This window comes from Hemiscyllium ocellatum, chromosome 12, assembly GCF_020745735.1.
Source record: "Hemiscyllium ocellatum isolate sHemOce1 chromosome 12, sHemOce1.pat.X.cur, whole genome shotgun sequence".
NCBI lineage: Eukaryota > Metazoa > Chordata > Chondrichthyes > Orectolobiformes > Hemiscylliidae > Hemiscyllium > Hemiscyllium ocellatum.
In genome coordinates, this window is record NC_083412.1 from 63,460,053 (window position 1) to 63,478,861 (window position 18,809).

Consider the following 18,809-nt stretch of genomic DNA (forward strand, 5'->3'; position numbering starts at 1 on the left):
CAACATTCCTGATGAAGGACTTATGCCTGAAACGTCGATTCTCCTGCCCCACGGATGCTGCTTGACCTGCTGGGCTTTTCCCGCACTACACTCTCGACATACATATACAACACGCAAAACCCTTTAGCAAAAGTAGAGGAGATGGTGAACATCTAACCTGTTCTAAGGCCGTCTGAAATAACTCCACGAGGACCAGTATCCCATCACTAAATCACCCTTTATTTACATATGCTTAGTACATGGACTGCTAGGGAAGTGATTGCTGAGCCCCTTGCTGAGATATTTGTATCATTGATAGTCACAGGTAAGGTGCCGGAAAATTGGAGGTTGGCTAACGTGGTACCACTATTTAAGAAAGGTGGTAAGGAAAAGCCAGGGAACTATAGCCCAGTGAGCCTGACAATGGTGGTGGGCACGTTGTTGGAGGGAATCCTGGGGGACAGGATTTACATACATTTGGAAAGGTAAGGACTGATTAGGGATATTCAACATGGCTTTATGCATGGGCTATCATGTCTCACAAACTTGATTGAATTTTTGGACAAATAACAAAGAAAATTAATGAGGGCAGAGCAGTAAATGTGATCTATACGGACTTTGCAAAAGTGAGGACTGCAGATGCTGGAAATCAGAGTCTAGGTTAGAGAGTTAAAAATCACACAACACCAGGTTATAGTCCAACCGCTTTAATTGGAAGCCCACTAGCTTTCGAAGCGTCGCTCCTTCATTAGGTGATAGTGGAGGGCTCAATCCTAAAACACAGAATTTATAGCAAAAATTTACAGAGTGATGTAACTGAAATTAAACATTGAAAAATTGATTGTCTGTTACGCCTTTCATCTGTTAGAATACCATGATAAATTCACTTCTTTCATGTGTAAATCGCAAAACCTTTTTTTAAAAAGTTGCATTCTCAGGTTAGCTGTTAACAATGGTGATAGCTAGACAATATGTTGAAGGTGTTAGCCCCCTGTGTTCTCTGTCTATGCCATGATGTTTAGATTGATTCTAATCTAAAAAGTGAGATAACGGAGTTTTATATGAATTCATGCAGTTTTGAGCTCAGAGTTCTACATGAATGCATGCAGTTTTTGAGCAAAGTACAATGTAACCCTGCAAGTACAAATTCACCCCACAAAATATATGTGTGTATGTGGGTCTTTGTGTGGGTGTGTATGTGTGTGTCTGTCTGGGTTAGGGGTTGTGAGTGTGAGAAAGTGTATGTGTGTGTGTAGTGAGTGTAGAGTGTCTTTAGTCTGTGAAGGGGTGCATGTGGGAGTGTGTGTGTCTGTAAGGGTGTGTGCTGGTGTCTGTGTGCACACTTGTGTATATGTGTGTCTGTGTGTATGTGTGCACAGGAGTGCCTGTGTGTCTGTGTAGGAATATCTGTGTGTGTGTATAGTGCAATGGTGGTCACCTGTAATGTAACATGAACCCAAGGTCCCGGTTGAGGCCCTCCCTATGGGTACCAAACTTAGCTATCAGCCTCTGCTCGGCCACTTTTCGCTGCTGCCTGTCCCGAACTCAACCATGGAGGATGGTATCCCGAAGGTCCGAGGTTGAATATCCTGAATCACTGAAGTGTTCTCCAACTGGGAGGGAACATTCCTGTCTGTTGATTGTTGTGCGGTGCCTATTCATCCGTTGTCGTAGTCTTTGCTCGGTTTCCCCAATGTACCATCCCTCCGGGCATCCTTACCTGCAACGTATGAGATAGACAACGTTGGCTGAGTCACATGAGTACCTGCCGTGAACAAGGTGGGAGATGTTCCCACGCTTAATAGTGGTATCTATGTCCACAATCTGACACGTCTTGCAGCGCCTACCGTGACAGGGTTGTATGGAGTTGTCCTGAGAGCCGGGCAGCTTGCTACAAACAATGATCTGTTTGAGGTTTGGCAGTTGTTTAAAGGCAAGTAGTGGAGATGTGGGGAAGGTGAGGTGCTCATCCTCATTGACAATGTGTTGCAGGTCACGAAGAACATGGCATAGTTTTTCAGCTCCTGGGAAATACTGAACAATGAAAGGTACCCTGTCGGTTGCAGCACGTGTCTGTCTCCTGAGGAGGTCATTACAGTTCCTTGCTGTGGCACGTCAGAACTGACAGTTGATGTGTTGGGCATCGTACCCCATTCTTGTGAGGGTATCCCTGAGTACTTCCAGGTGTCCAACACGTTCCTCCTCATCTAAGCAGATCCGGTGTACGTGTAGGGCTTGTCCATACCAGCTATGTTGAATGCATCTTGAAACCTATTGTACAGGGGATCCCCAGCTTCTGTCGCGACACTACGGAATTGAATACACTGATCAGAACTTTGGATCCAGTCCTTCAGAGTGGCCTTCCAATTAAACCTGTTGGACTATAACCTTGTGTTGTGTGATTTTTAACTTTGTACACCCCAGTCCAACACCGGCATCTTCAAATCATAGGTTAGAGAGGTTCTGGAAAAGGTCGGATGCTGCCTGACCTGCTGTGCTTTTCCAGCCTCACTCTAATCTGGACTCTGTATGGACTTCAATAAGACTCTATATGGACTTCGGTAAGGCATTCAACGAGTTTCCTCATGGTAGACTGGTTAACAAGGTTAGATCTCATGGAATATAGGGAGAACTAGCTATTTGGATACTGAGCTGGCTTGGAGTTGAAGACAGAGCATAGTGGTGAAGGGTTGTTTTTCAGACTGGAGGTCTGTGACCAGTGGTGTTCTACAAGGATCGGTACTGGGTCCACTGCTTTTCATCATTTATATAAATGATTCGGATGTGAACATGGGAGATATAATTAGTAAATTTGCAGATGACACCAAAATAGGAGGTGTAATGGACAGCGAAGAAGGTTATCTCAGAGTGCAACAGGATTTTGTTCAGATGGGCCAATGCGCTGAGGGGTGGCAGATGGAGTTTAAATTAGGTAAATGTGAGATGCTGCATTTTGGAAAGGCAAATTAGAGCAGGACTAATATACTTAATGGTAAAGTCCTCAGGAGTGTTGCTGAACAAAGAGATCTTGGAGTACAGGTTCATAGTTCGTTGAAAGTGGAGCTGCAGGTGGATAGGATAGTGAAGAAGTATTTGGTATGTTTTTCCTTTATGGGACAGAGCATTGAATATAGGAGTTGGCAGGTCATGTTGCAGCTGTACAGGACATTGGTTAGGCTGTTTTTGGAATAATGAGTGCAATTCTGGTCTCCTGTCAGAAGGATGTTGTGAAACTTGTAAGGATGTTGCCAGGGTTGGAGGATTTGAGCTACAGGCTGAATAGGCTGGGGCTGTTTGCCTGGAGAGTTGAAGGCTGAGGGGTGACCTTATAGAGGTTTATGAAATCATGAGGTGCATGGTTAGGGTAAATAGACAAGGTCTTTTCCTTGGGGTGGGGGAGTCCAGAACTAGAGGGTGAGAGGGGAAAAATTTAAAAGGGACCTAAGGGGCAACTTTTTCATGCACAGTGTGGTGCATGTATAGAATGAGCTGCCAGAGGAGGTGGTGGAGGCTGGTACAATTACAACATTAAATAGACATCTGGATGGGTACATGAATAGGAAGTATTTGGAAGTATATGGGCCAATCCTGGCAAATGAGATCAGATTAGGTTAGAATATCTGTCCGGCATGGATGAGTTGCACCAAAGGGTCTGTTTCTGTTCTGTACATCTCTATGTCTCTGACCAGCTAGCTCAGAGTCAATCTTAGAGTGAGGAGAATTCCTGAGACTCCTGCTTATAGGGCTCCCTGATTGGCCCAGGTTAACAGCCCCAATCAGGGATCTCATACTCAACAAGATCCACTTGGCCAACCTTATTCCAATCACTACACCCTCCTATTTGTTCTCTTATTAAACACTTTAAATATGTGAGAATAGTTAAGGATAGATCACCTTCAAAATAGATGATCTTTCTATCTTTTAAAGAAGTAGCTAATCTCTTAATGTTGCTTTTAACAGTCTATCAGCTCTCTACAATATAGTAGTTTCAATCATAAATCTATTTTGTTACATTCAATACCAAGAAATTAGCAGGAAAAGCAATTTACAAGTTGCAGATATTGCTTAACAATAAAAGTGTTTCTCAATAATTACAGTTGATACAGTGAAGTATCTTATGTTAAACTATCTTACAGAATTAACAGAGGTTGCAGTCACGGTGGTCAGTATGATTTCTGGAGCTCTGATGCATACAATAATGGTGGCAAATGTGGCAGATATGGTATTAAATGCAGATGTTCCAGGACGAATGTACAGAGAGAAGGTTTGTGAAATTTAATGTAGGAAAATGCTTTTGCCCAGTTAAATTTTAGAGACTTGTCGTCAAATCTTTCTGTTTTCAGCTCATGAATCTTTCTGTAGAAAGTCATCTTAAGATTTTCATGGGGTAAACTTGAATTTTTAATTGATACCTAATATTTAAATGCAGTTGTTTTTGATCAGATTTGAACTATATAAATTGATGTTTGAAATAGCATATGTTTCAAACATGTTCATTAACTCACCTCGTGGAAGAGTGATCAACAAAATCTATGTAGGTCTGAAAGTACCAAACAGACTGTGACTTACATCAACAGGAAAGGTTCCTACACCCCAAATATACTAATATCTGCAATGTAGAACATTAGGAAATTGAATGTATAATTGCCATTGGTATTCGTGCTGTCACTACAATTATTTATATGTATAAATGACTTGGATGAGGAAAATAAATGTAGTATAGCTAAGTTTGCAGATGACACAAAAATAGTAGAAAAGCAAGTGGCAAGGATGCCTGACAGAGTCTGCAGAGGGATATAGACAGGTTAAGCAAGTGATGCACTTTAGCAAGAAGAATAGAAAAACTGAAAATGAGTTAAATGAAGAAAGACTGCAGGAAGCTACAGACAGTTTTTGGAGTCCTTGTGAATGAATCAGAAAAGGCTAGCATTGAAATTCAGTGGGCAATAGAGCAAGTAAATAGAATGTTTGCCTTTATTTTGTAGGGAATGGAATATAGAAGTAGTGGGAGGTGGCTTATTAAAACTATACAAGGTACTAGTCAGACTATGGCTGGAATACTGTGAACAGTTTTAGGCACCTTATCCAAGGAAAGGTATACTGGAATTAAAGTCAATCCAGAGAAGGTTCACGTGACTGATACCAAATACACAGGCTATCTTATGAGGAGAGGTTGAGTACGTTTGGCCTGTACTGATTGGAATTTAGAAGAATGAGAGGCAATCTTATTGAAGCATACAAAAATCTTGGAGGTTTTGACAGAATAGATTGTGTCCCCTTTTGAGATAGTCTAGGACCAGAGGGCATAATCTCAGAATAAGGGGTCGCATATTTAAAACAGAAATGTGGAGGAATTTCTTCTCAGCCTCTTGAACCTATGGAAGTCTTTACCACAGATGACTTTTGAGGTTGGGTCATTGAGTATCTTCACGATTATTCCTGATGAAGGGCTTATGCTCGAAACGTCAAATTCTCTATTCCTGAGATGCTGCCTGGCCTGCTGTGCTTTGACCAGCAACACATTTGCAGCTATCTTCACGATTATCTTCACGATGGACATCCAGTCCCTGTACACCTCCATCCCCCATCATGAAGGACTCAAAGCCCTCTGCTTCTTCCTTTCCTGCCGCACCAACCAGTATCCTCCCACTGACACCCTCCTTCGACTGACTGAACTGGTCCTCACCCTGAATAACTTTTCTTTCCAATCCTCCCACTTCCTCCAAACTAAAGGAGTTGCCATGGGCACCCGCATGGGCCCCAGCTATGCCTGTCTCTTTGTAGGATATGTGGAACAGTCCATCTTCCGCAACTACACTGGCACCACCCCCCACCTTTTCCTCCACTACATCGATGACTGTATCGGCGCTGCCTTGTGCTCCCACGAGGAGGTTGAACAGTTCATCAACTTTACCAACACCTTCCATCCCGACCTCAAATTCACCTGGACTGTCTCAGACTCCTCCCTCCCCTTCCTAGACCTTTCCATTTCTATCTCGGGCGACCGACTCAACACAGACATCTACTACAAAACGGACTGACTCCCACAGCTACCTGGACTACACCTCCTCCCACCCTGCCCCCTGTAAAAACTCCATCCCATATTCCCAATTCCTTCGTCTCCGCCGCATCTGCTCCCAGGAGGACGAGTTCCAATACCGTACAGCCCAGATGGCCTCCTTCTTCAAGGACCGCAGATTCACCCCAGACGTGATCGACGATGCCCTCCACCGCATCTCCTCCACTTCCCGCTCCTCCGCCCTTGAGCCTCGCCCCTCCAACCACCACCAAGACAGAACCCCACTGGTTCTCACCTACCACCCCACCAACCTCCGTATACAGCATATCATCCGCCGTCATTTCCGCCAACTCCAAACGGACCTCACCACCAGGGATATATTTCCCTCCCCTCCCCTATCAGCGTTCCGCAAAGACCACTCCCTTCGTGACTCCCTCGTCAGGTCCACACCCCCCACCAACCCAACCTCCACTCCCGGCACCTTCCCCTGCAACCGCAGGAAATGCAAAACTTGCGCCCACACCTCCTCCCTTACTTCTCTCCAAGACCCCAAGGGATCCTTCCATATCCGCCACAAATTCACCTGCACCTCCACACACATCCGCTGCACCCGATGTGGCCTCCTCTATATTGGGGAGACGGGCCGCCTACTTGCAGAACGCTTCAGGGAACACCTCTGGGACGCCTGGACCAACCAACTCAACCACCCCGTGGCTCAACACTTTAACTCTGCCTCCCACTCCACCGAGGACATGCAGGTCCTTGGACTCCTCCGTCGGCAGAACATAACAACACGACGGTTGGAGGAAGAGCGCCTCATCTTCCGCCTGGGAACCCTCCAACTCCAAGGGATGAACTCAGATTTCTCCAGTTTCCTCATTTCCCCTCCCCCCACCTTGTCTCAGTCGATTCCCTTGAACTCAGCACCGCCCTCCTAACCTGCAATCCTCTTCCTGAACTCTCCGCCCCCACCCCACTCCGGCCTATCACCCTCACCTTGACCTCCTTCCACCTATCACATCTGCATTGCCCCTCCCCCAAGTCCCTCCTCCCTATCTTTTATCTTAGCCTGCCTGGCACCCTCTCCTCATTCCTGATGAAGGGCTCTGGCCCGAAACGTCGAATTTCCTGTTCCTTGGATGCTGCCTGACCTGCTGCGCTTTATCCAGCAACACATTTTCAGCTCATTGAGTATATTCAAGGGTGAGATAGATAAATTGTTTTATCAGTAATGCAATCAAGGATTGTGAGGAATGTAGAGTTGAGGGTTATCAGACAAACCTAATTTTGTTGAATGGTGGATCAGACTCAATGCGCTGAATGCCATACTTTTGCTCCTACGTCTTCCAGTCTTCTGAATACAACACGTGTACCTTCAGCATGCTGGAGAAATTACGCATTATGTAATTATTTACCAAGGGTAAGCAATGACCATGGAACAGGAGGTGTCCCAAAACATGGCTTGTCATACTGGTTGAAGAACATCATAACTGTGTACAGGTAGCCACCAAACATTTGACAATTCTTCAACCCTCTGCCCTCCACTTCCTTCTCTCCACACTAGATTTCACTATTCATTGATAAATTCAAATCAAGTTTGTTAACTGTTCCATTTCGGATTTGATTGCAAAGGGCAACAGACCAAAGAATAAGAATGTAACAGAAGTTTATTTCAACAAATAGTTGAACACAAATTGGTTTTCAAAATCAGCAAGATACGATGAACAGCAAAAGTATCACTGCTATACATAAACAATGACATTTACACCCTTCTCCACAAAACTGTATATTGGAATATATGAAAAATCATAAAAATTTTGACTTTGCATAAATTCTCTATGGAACCCTACCTTATTACTGAAATAGCTAATTTCAAATGGAGCCATCTAATGCCGCAGAACCAAGAGTACATATTCAAACTCTGTACAATTCTTGCTGCAACGAAAACATAGATTTCATTTTAAAATATTTTTCAACCCACTGTTGCAATTTTCAGTCACACTTCAACTCTGATGTGTTTGCTTGCTCTCTTTCCATGGACACTGCCAGATCTGCTGTAGTCTCCAGCATTTGTGGTTTTCTGTACAGATTCCATCAATCTACAGTACAGCATCTACAGTAATTTGCTCATCCTTTACTTTCTACTTTACTTTCTAATTTCCATGTAATTCTGACACAATATTTTTAAAAATAAAATTGAGGTGGATATTTGCTAGAAATTTTCCAATGGAGGTATAAAGAGTACACACTACCAATAATGGTGGGTTCAGCTCTGGATAAGTCTTCAGCTACTGTGTGGAATGTTGTACCCATTGTGTCATAGATGCAAAGATAGATGACTGAAGTGAGATAACTTGGCTTGTATAGTCAAAAACTGTCTCACTGTCTTGCAGTTAGATTTTGGGTCAGATTATAAACACGCAATCTTTATTTAAATCCAGGAAAAGCCTGCTGCTGTTTCTTCAAATTGTCCACACACACCTGGGTTGAAATACATAAATTTTCATCTCAAAAGTTTCCTGACTTCAGACAGTTGGGAAAAGAGTAGTTCTCTCTCACCTTTTCTCTTTTTGCTTTCAGTGTAATTACTGACTCAATATTTTCTAGATAACATCAGAATATTTTTAAATGAATTTGACTATTCTGGTGAAAGACTGAGCAGAACTAGAGCTCAAAACCAATGTTCTTACAGCCCTGTATCTAGAATTCACAGTTTGATTCAAGATAATGAAATCTGCCATTTTTATTAACTTGCTCAATTTACATTAAATGGTTATGTTTTACTGACCCTTTTTTGAGTATATACACAAATTAATGCAACACAATGTGTTACAGTCACTACTGAAAATATATCCCACTGTATATTTGCATAGGTGGTAACATGGGAACAATACCAAACAGCTGCAGGTGTAAAAATGTAATTTTCATTTAATGTATTGATACTTTTGTTGATGTGCAGAGAGCTCTTGTGGTATAGTCATAGTGTCCCTACCTCTGTGTCAGAAGGCCTGGGAGAAAGTGAGGACTGCAGATGCTGGAGATCAGAGCTGAAAAATGTGTTGCTGGAAAAGCGCAGCAGGTCAGGCAGCATCCATTCCTGAAGAAGGGCTTATGCCCAAAACATAAATTCTCCTGTCCTGGGATGCTGCCTGACCTGCTGCGCTTTTCCAGCAATGCATTTTTCAGCTCAGAAGGCCTGGGCTCAAGTTCAACTTGTTTCAGAGGTGTGTCATAACATGTCTGAATAGGTTAATTAAAAATATCTACATTTAAAATACATTTTTATGTTCTGCTTCTTAATTTTAGGATTAGTTCTCACTTGCATAGGCAGAATTTAATTCCTAAGACAAATGAAAAAAAAATAGGGAACTACATGAGCATCACAACATTATCATAAGCGTGTGATCATTTTACTCTGGTTGCTAAATTTCAACATTGTAAATTAATTAGAACAGCACAGCACAGGAACATGCCCTTCACCAACCATGTCTGGGCTGCCCATGATACTATTCTAAGCTAATCCTATCTGCCTGCACATGGTCCATTTATCTGTATTGCCTGACTGTTAATGTCTAGATTAGAGTGGTGCTGGAAAAGCACAGCAGGTCAGGCAGCATCCGAGGAGCAGGAAAATCGATGTTTCAGGCAAAAGTCCTTCATCTGACTGTTAATGTGTCTGTCTAAGTATCTTTTAAAAGTTGCAATTGGAGCTGCTCTACCATCTCCAATGGCAGAGTGTTCCAGGCACCTACCACTCTCTTTGTAAAACCTTTGTTCACACATTTCCTTTAAACTTTTTCCCTCTTACCTTAAACTTATGTGCTCTAGTATTTGACATTATCATTCTGGAAAAAAATCTCCAAATATCCACCCTATCCTTGCCTCTCATAATTTTATATATTTTTATTAGGCTGCTCCTCAGTCTTTGTCGAGAGTGTGGTGCTGGAAAATCATAGCAGGTCAGGCAGCATCTGAGGAGCAGGAGAATTGACGTTTCAGGCATAAGCCCTTCATCAGGAATGAGCCTTACGGGTTGGAGGGCTGAGAGATAAATGGGAGGGGGTGGTACTAGGGGAAAGGCAGCTGAGAATGTAATATGTTGATGAAGGTGGATGGGAAGGTGAAAGGTCAGAGAGGAGGGTGAAGCGGATAGATGGGAAAGATGATGGACAAGTCAAGAAGGTAGTGCCAAATTGAAGGCTTGGGACTGGGATAAAGTGGAGAGAAGGGAAACGAGGAAACTGGTGAAATCCACATTAATCCCATGTGGTTGCAGGGTCCCAAGGCGGAAGACGAGGTGCTCTTCCTCCAGGCGTCGGGTGTTAGAATTTGGAGATGGAGGAGACGCAGGATCTGCATGTCCATGGTGGAGTGGGAGGAGGAGTTGAAGTATTCAGCCATGGGGCGATGGGGTTGGTTGGTACAGGTGTCCCAGAGATGTTCTCTCAAATGATCCGCACATTGGCGTCATGTGTCTCTGATGTAGAGGAGACCACATTGGGTGCAACAGATACAGTAGATGACATTGGTGGAATTGCAGCTAAATTTCTGTTGAATGTGGAAGGATCCTTTGGGGCTTTGAAGAGAGGGGGTGTGGGTGCAGGTTTTGTATTTCCTGCAATAGCAGGGGAAGATGCCAGGATTGGAGTGAGAGCTGGTGGGATGTGTAGATCTGACAAGGGAGTCATGGAGGGAATGGTCTCTCTGAAACGCAAATAGGGGTGGGAGGGAAATATATCCCTAGTGGTGGGGTCTATTTGTAGGTGGTAGAAATGGTGGAGGATGATGTGATGTATACGGAAGTTGGTGAGGTAGAAGGTGAGGACCGGTGTGGGGGGTGGGAGGTCTATCCTTATTGTGAATTAAGCAGTGGGATTCAAGGGCAGAGGTGTGGGAACTGGAAGAGATGCGCTGGAGGGCATCATCAACCACATGAGAGGAAAAATTGTGGTCTTTGAAGAACGAGGCCATCTGGGATTTTCTATGGTGGAATTGGTCATCCTGGGAACAGTTGCCATGGAGAGGGAGAGTTGGAAATAAGGGATGACATCTTTACAGAATGCAGGGTGGGAGGAGGTGCAGTCCAGGTAGCTGTGGGAGTCCGTGGGTTTATAGTAGATGTCCATGGTTAGTCGGTCGCCAGAGATGGAGATGGAGTGGGCGAGGAAGGGGAGAGTGGTGTCCGAGATGATCCAGGTGAATTTGAGGTCAGGGTGAAAGGTGTTCATGAAGTTGTTGAACTGTTCAACCTTCTCATGGGAGCACAAAGTAGTGCCAATACAGTCATCAATGTAGTGGAGGAAAAGGTGCTGGTGTAGCTGCGGAAAATGAACTGTTCCATGTACCTGACAAAGAGACAGGCATAGTTAGGGCCCATGCAGGTGCCCATGGCTACCCCTTTGATTTGGAGGAAGAGGGAGGATTGTAAGGAGAAGTTTTAAGAGTGAGGACCAGTTCAGCAAGGCAGATGAGGGTGTCAGTGGAAGGGTACTGGTTGGAAAGGCATGAGGTGAAGAAATGGAGGGCTTGGAGGCCTTTGTCGTGGCGAATAGATGTAGACAGAGATTGGGTATCCACGGTGATGATAAGGCATATGGGAAACAAGAGTCTTGGAGGATGTGGAGAGCATGGGTGGTGTCCTGAATGTAGGTTGGGAGTTCCTGGACTTAGGGGGATAGGATGGTGTCAAGGTGTGCAGAGATGATTTCAATGGGATAGGAGCAGGCTGAGACAATGGGTCGACTGGGGAAGTCAGCTTTGTGAATTTTCAGTAGTAAGTAGAATCGGGCGGTACATTTTCAATCTACATTTTCATCAAATCTCTCAAACCTAGTTTAGCCTAAGCCCATTTGCACATGGCTCAGGTTATAGTGCAGAGATTACAACCTTTGAGGTTGTGCTTCTAAATTTGGTGCATAGCTCCTCATCCTGCATCCTGGCTGTGCAGAACCTCTTTCCTCGTTTTACCTATGGCAATGATGCCTATAATGGGCGACAACAATTGGATCTTCAGCCCTCCTGCTGCAAGTTCTACTCCCGCCCAAAGCAAATATCCTTAACTCCTCGCACCAGAAGACAAAAACACCATCTGAAATCATTCTCTTTGCTGCTGAAGCCAATTTCAACCTACCTGACTGTACTGTCTCCTACTGCCAGTAAATTTCCTTTTCAGAACCCTCTCCTGTGGCTTGAAAGACTTCTGTGCCACGGTGTCTTGGTCATTTCACTCAGCCATCGCTCAGCTTCTCCCCCATCTCACTCTGTCAATCAAACAAACTAACAGAGCCTCAAAGCTGAAAATGTGTTGCTGGAAAAGCGCAGCAGGTCAGGCAGCATCCAAGGAGCAGGAGAATCGACATTTCGGGCATGAGCCCTTCTTTAGGAAAAGGGCTCATGCCCAAAACATCAATTCTCCTGCTCCTTGGATGCTGCCTGACCTGCTGCGCTTTTCCAGCAACACATTTTCAGCTCTGATCTCCAGCATCTGCAGTCCTCACTTTATCCTAACAGAGCCTCAAACCTGTTGGGAGTATTGCAGATGTTAACATTTCTGCACTTTTATCCTGTAGGTCCCTTGATCTTCCTTGCTTGTCGTCACACCCTCCTGTCTCTGAACTGTGACCATATCAGAACAGTCTATATTTCACCCTCCAGCTCAAAGTCTGTGCTGCTTGAATGCTTTACACTTAGCCCGTCAGTAGGCCAACACAAGTAGGCCATTGAGACCATTATCTGCTCTGCTATTCAAGGAGATTGTGGCGAATCTGATCATCCTCAACTCAATTTTCCTGCCTTTTCTCCCATAACCACCAATTTCCTTACTGATTATAAATTTATCTCTGTCAGCCTTGAATATACTTAAATGACCCAATCTCAACAGTCTTATGCCATAAAGAATTCTACAAATTCACTCCCCTGTAAGAAGAAATTCCTCTTTATCTCTGTCTAAAACAGGAGATCCTTTATTTTGAGATTATACTCCCTGGTCCTATACTCCACAAGGGAAAACAACTCTCCACACCTATCAAGTCCCCCAAAAATCTCACGTGTTTCAATGAGGTCACCTCTCATTCTTCTAAACTCCAATTCTAAACTCCAGGTCCAACCTCTGAAACCTTTCCTCATACCTGGGATCAGCCAGGTGAATCTGGACTGCCTTCAGTACCAGTACATCTTTCCTTAGATAAGGAGCTCCAAAACTATTCAGTTTTAGAGGGATGGCAGCGAAGGCAGTGCAATGTTCCTCTTGCAGCATGTATGAGGTGAGGGAAGCCATTAGCGTCCCTGCTGATTACACTTGCAAGAAGTGCACCCATCTCCAGCTCCTCCAAGACCGTGTTAGGGAACTGGAGCTGGAGTTGGATGAACTGCAGATCATTCAGGAGGCAGAGGTGGTCATAGATCAGAGCTTTAGGGAAGTAGTTACTCCGAAAGTTATAGAGATGGGTGACAGTGAGGGGGAATAGGAGGAAGCAGCCAGTGCAGGGACTCCCTGCAGTCATTCCCCTCAAGAACAAGTATACCGTTTTGGATACTTGTGAGGGGGATGACTTACCTGGCACGGAGCCTGTCCCCGTTGCTCAGAAGGGAAGGGTGGAGAAAGGTAGAGCGATAGTTATTGGGGACTCAATAGTGAGGGGCACAGATAGGCAGTTTTGCGGGGGCGACAGAGACTCACGATTGGTATGTTGCCCCCCAGGTGCAAGGGTACGTGATGTCTCTGATCGTGTTTTCCGGGTCCTTAAGGGGGAGGAGGAGCAGCCCCAAATCATGGTCCACGTTGGGACCAACGACATAGGTAGGAAGAGGGGTGAGGATGTTAGGCAGGCTTTCAGCGAACTAGGTTGGAAGCTCAGAGCTAGAACGAACAGAGTTGTTGTCTCTGGTTTGTTACTCGTGCCACGTGATAGAGAGTTGAGGAATAGGGAGAGAGAACAGTTAAATGCGTGGCTACAGGGATGGTGCAGGAGGGAGGGATTCCGGTTTCTGGACAATTGGGGTTCTTTCTGGGGAAGGTGGGACCTCTATAAACAGGATGGTCTACACCTGAACCTGAGGGGCACCAGTATCCTTGGGGGGAGGTTTGCTAGTGCTCTTTGGGGGGGTTTAAACTAACTCTGCAGGGGCATGGGAACCTGGACTGTAGCTTTAGGGTACAGGACCTTGAGTGTAGGGAGGTTAAGAACAAGGCATCGATCTCGAAGGAGGGTGCCTGTAAACAGGAAGGTGGCTTGAAGTGTGTATACTTCAATGCCAGAAGTATAAGAAATAAGGTAGGTGAACTTGCAGTGTGGGTTGGTACCTGGGACTTCGATGTTGTGGCCATTACAGAGACGTGGGTAGAACAGGGACAGGAATGGCTGTTGCAGGTTCCAGGGTTTAAATGTTTTAGCAGGGTCAGAGGTGGGGGTAAAAGAGGGCGAGGTGTGGCATTGCTTGTCAAGGATAGTATTACAGCGGTGGAAAGGACGATGGAGGAAGACTTGCCATCTGAGGTAGTTTGGGCTGAGGTTAGAAATAGGAAAGGTGAGGTCACCCTGTTAGGAGTTTTCTACAGGCCTTCTAATAGTCCGAGAGAAGTAGAGGAAAGTATTGTGAGGATGATTCAGGAGAAGAGTGAAAGTAGCAGGGTGGTTGTTGTGGGGGACTTTAACTTCCCAGATATTGACTGGGAAAGCTATAGCTCGAGTATGTTAGATGGGTCGGTGTTTGTCCAATGTGTGCAGGAGGGTTTCCTGACACAATATGTAGACAGACCAACAAGAGGTGAGGCTATATTGGATTTGGTTCTAGGTAATGAACCAGGTCAGCTGTTAGACTTGGAGGTAGGTGAGCACTTCGGGGACAGTGACCACAACTCGGTGACTTTTACTCTAGTGATGGAGAGGGATAAGTGTGCACTGCAGGGCAAGAGTTACAGCTGGGGGCAGGGAAATTATGATGCGGTGAGGCATGACATAGGATGCGTGGGTTGGAAAAATAGGCTTCAAGGGAAGAACACAAATGATATGTGGAGATTGTTCAAGGAACAGCTATTGAGTGTCCTTGATAAGTATGTACCAGTCAGGCAGGGAGTAAAGGGTCTTGTGAGGGAGCCGTGGTTTAATAAGGAATTGGAATCCCTTGTGAAAGGGAAGAGGGCGGCCTATGTAAAGATGAGGCGTGAAGGTTCAGTTGGGGCGATTGAGAGTTATAAGGTAGCCAGGAAGGATCTAAAGAGAGAGCTAAGAGCAGCGAGAAGGGGACATGAAAAGTCATTAGTTGGTAGGATTAGGGAAAACCCAAAGGCTTTCTATAGGTATGTCAGGAATAGAAGGATGACTAGGGTAGGTATCGGTCCAGTCAAAGATAGTAGTGGGAAGTTGTGCGTGGAGGTGGAGGAGATTGGAGAGACACTAAATCAATACTTTTCGTCAGTATTCACTCAGGAACAGGACACTGTTGCTGATGTGAATATTGAGTCACAAGTGATTAGAATGGATGACCTTGAGGTATGTAGGGAAGAGGTCTGGGGAATACTGGAAAGGATGAAAATAGATAAGTCCCCTGGGCCTGATGGCATTTATCCTAGGATCCTCTGGGAAGCTAGGGAGGAGATAGCGGAGCCATTGGCCTTGATATTTATGTCGTCATTGTCTACGGGAATAGTGCCAGAAGACTGGAGGATAGCGAATGTGGTCCCCTTGTTCAAGAAGGGGAGTAGGGATAGCCCGAGTAACTATAGGCCAGTGAGTCTCACTTCTGTTGTGGGCAAAGTCTTAGAGAGAATTGTAAGGGATAGGATTTATGAACATCTGGATAGGAATAATGTGATCAAGGATAGTCAGCATGGTTTTGTGAAGGGCAGGTCGTGCCTCACAAACCTTATTGAGTTCTTTCAGAAGGTGACCAAGGAAATGGACGAGGGTAAAGCAGTAGATGTGGTGTATATGGATTTTAGCAAGGCATTCGATAAGGTTCCCCATGGTAGGCTAATGCAAAAACTACGGAGGTATGGCATTGAGGGTGCATTAGAGGTTTGGATTAGGAATTGGCTGGCTGGAAGGAGACAGAGGGTAGTAGTTGATGGTATAGGTTCATCTTGGAGTGCAGTTACTAGCGGTGTTCCACAAGGATCTGTTTTGGGACCATTGCTGTTTGTCATCTTTATAAATGACCTCGAGGAGGGGCTTGAAAGCTGGGTGAGCAAGTTTGCGGATGACACGAAAGTTGGTGGAGTTGTGGACAGCGAAGAAGGATGTGGCAGGTTGCAGCGGGATATAGATAAGTTGCAGAGCTGGGCAGAAAGGTGGCAAATGGAGTTCAATGTAGCTAAGTGTGAAGTCATTCACTTTGGTAGGAGTAACAAGAAGATGGATTACTGGGCTAATGGTAGGCTACTTGGTAGTGTGGAGGAGCAGAGGGATCTTGGTGTCCATGTACACAGATCTCTGAAAGTTGCCACCCAGATAAATAGTGCTGTGAAGAAGGCATATGGTGTACTGGGCTTTATTGGTAGAGGAATTGAGTTCCGGAGTCCTGAGGTCATGTTGCAGTTGTATAAGACTCTGGTGCGGCCTCATCTGGAGTATTGTGTGCAGTTTTGGTTGCCATGCTGTAGGAAGGACGTGGAGGCATTGGAACGGGTGCAGAGGAGGTTTACCAGGATGTTGCCTGGCATGGTAGGAAGATCGTATGAGGAAAGGCTGAGGCACTTGGGGCTGTTCTCATTGGAGAAAAGAAGGTTTAGGGGAGATTTGATAGAGGTGTACAAGATGATTAGCGGTTTAGATAGGGTTGACAGTGAGAACATTTTTCCGCTAATGGAGTCAGCTGTTACTAGGGGACACAGCTTTAAATTAAGGGGTGGTAGGAATAGGACAGATGTTAGGGGTAGATTCTTTACTCAGCGGGTTGTGAATTCATGGAATGCCCTGCCAGTAGCAGTGGTGGACTCTCCATCTTTATGGTCATTTAAGCGGGCATTGGATAAGCATATGGAGGTTATTGGGCTAGTGTAGGTTAGGTAGGCTTTAGTCGGCGCAACATCGAGGGCCGAAGGGCCTGTACTGTAATGCGCTGTATCTTTCTATGTTCTATGTTCTATTTAACACACTTACATGCAAGTGGTCAGTGCAAACACCCACTCCCCAACTGTTATGGGGGTGAATGAGAGCTGACTGTGTGGAAGAATGTGAGCACAGGAGGGTTCTGAGTTTTGGAGTGGCTTCTAATACATCAGGAGGCAATGGCCTAGTGGTAGTTTTACTCTAGTATTACTCCAGACACTGAGCTAATGTTGACCCATGAAACCATCAGCAGTTGTCAGAAAACCTATTTGGTTCATTTATGTCCTTTAGAAAGGAAATCTGTCATCCTTACCTGATCTAACCTGCATGTGACTCCAGACCCACAGCAATGTGGTTGACTCTTAATTGCCCTCGGGGCAACAAGGGATAGGTAATAAATGCTGGCCTAGCCAGAGGTGCCCACATCTCATAAATGAATTTTAACAAGTTTGGGAGACATGTCTCTTAGACTAATCAAGCAACAGCATGACAAAGTTATACTCACAGAATCAAACCTTACAGACAATATCCCAGATATCACCATCCCTGGATATGTCCTGTCCCACCAACACGGTAGGCTAGCAGTGGTGACAACACTGTGTCACACAGTCAGGAGGGAGCTGCCCTGGGAATCCTCAACATTGACTCTGGACCCCATGAAGTCTCATGGCTTCAGATTAAATGTGGGCAAAGAAACCTTCTGCTGATTATGTTGTACCATCTTCCTTAGCTGTTGAACCAGTATTCCTCCACAAATAACACCTGATGGGACACAACACGATGGATGGTATTCTTAATGTGAAGGCAGGACTTTGTCTCCACAAGGATTGCGTGGTGGTCACTCTTACCAATCTGATGGCTGCAGATTTATCTGTCCATGACAGTATTGGGAAAAATGACCACTACACAGTCCTTTGCGGAGATAAAGTTCTGCCTTCACATTGAGAATACCCTCCATCGTGTTGTGCAGTACTTTCAATGAGACAGATTTGAAACAGATCCAGCAACTCATCTGGCCATCCATGAGGTGTGTGGCCACCAGCAGCAGCAGCAGAATTGTACTCCAGCATAATCTGTAATCTCATGGCCCAGCATATTCCCCCACTCAACCATTACCGTCAAACCAGTATCAACCCTGGTTTAATGGAGAATGCAGCCGGAGCAGCACTAGGCATACCTAAAAATGAGGAGGCAAACTGGTGAAGCTACCAAACAGGATTACATGCATGACAAATAGCATAAGCAGCAAATGATAGACAGAGCTAAGCAATCCCACAGCCAAAAGAACACTTCAAATATCCTAACATTTCATGTTAGTTATATCGGTGCAGACTCAATGGACCAAAGGGCTTTTTGTGCACTGTATGAATTTGTGAATCAAATCTAAGCTCTGCAGTCCTGCCACATCCCATCATGAATGGGTGGTAGACAATTAAACAACTCACTGGAGGAGGAGGCTCCCAATAAATATCCCCATCCTCAATGATGGAAGAGCCCAACACACCAGTGCAAAGTATAAGGCTGAAACATTCACAGCAGTCTTCAGTCAGAAGTGCCAAGTTAATGATCCATCTTGGCCTCCTCCAGTGGTCCCCAGCATTACAGACGCCAATCTTCAACCGATTTGATTCACTCCACATGCTATCAATAAATGATTAGAGACACTGGATATTGCGAAGGACCTTGAAAACTTTCTGGCAATATTACTGAATACTTATGTTCAAAATTTGCCACAGCCCCAGCCAAGCTTTTCCAGTATAGTT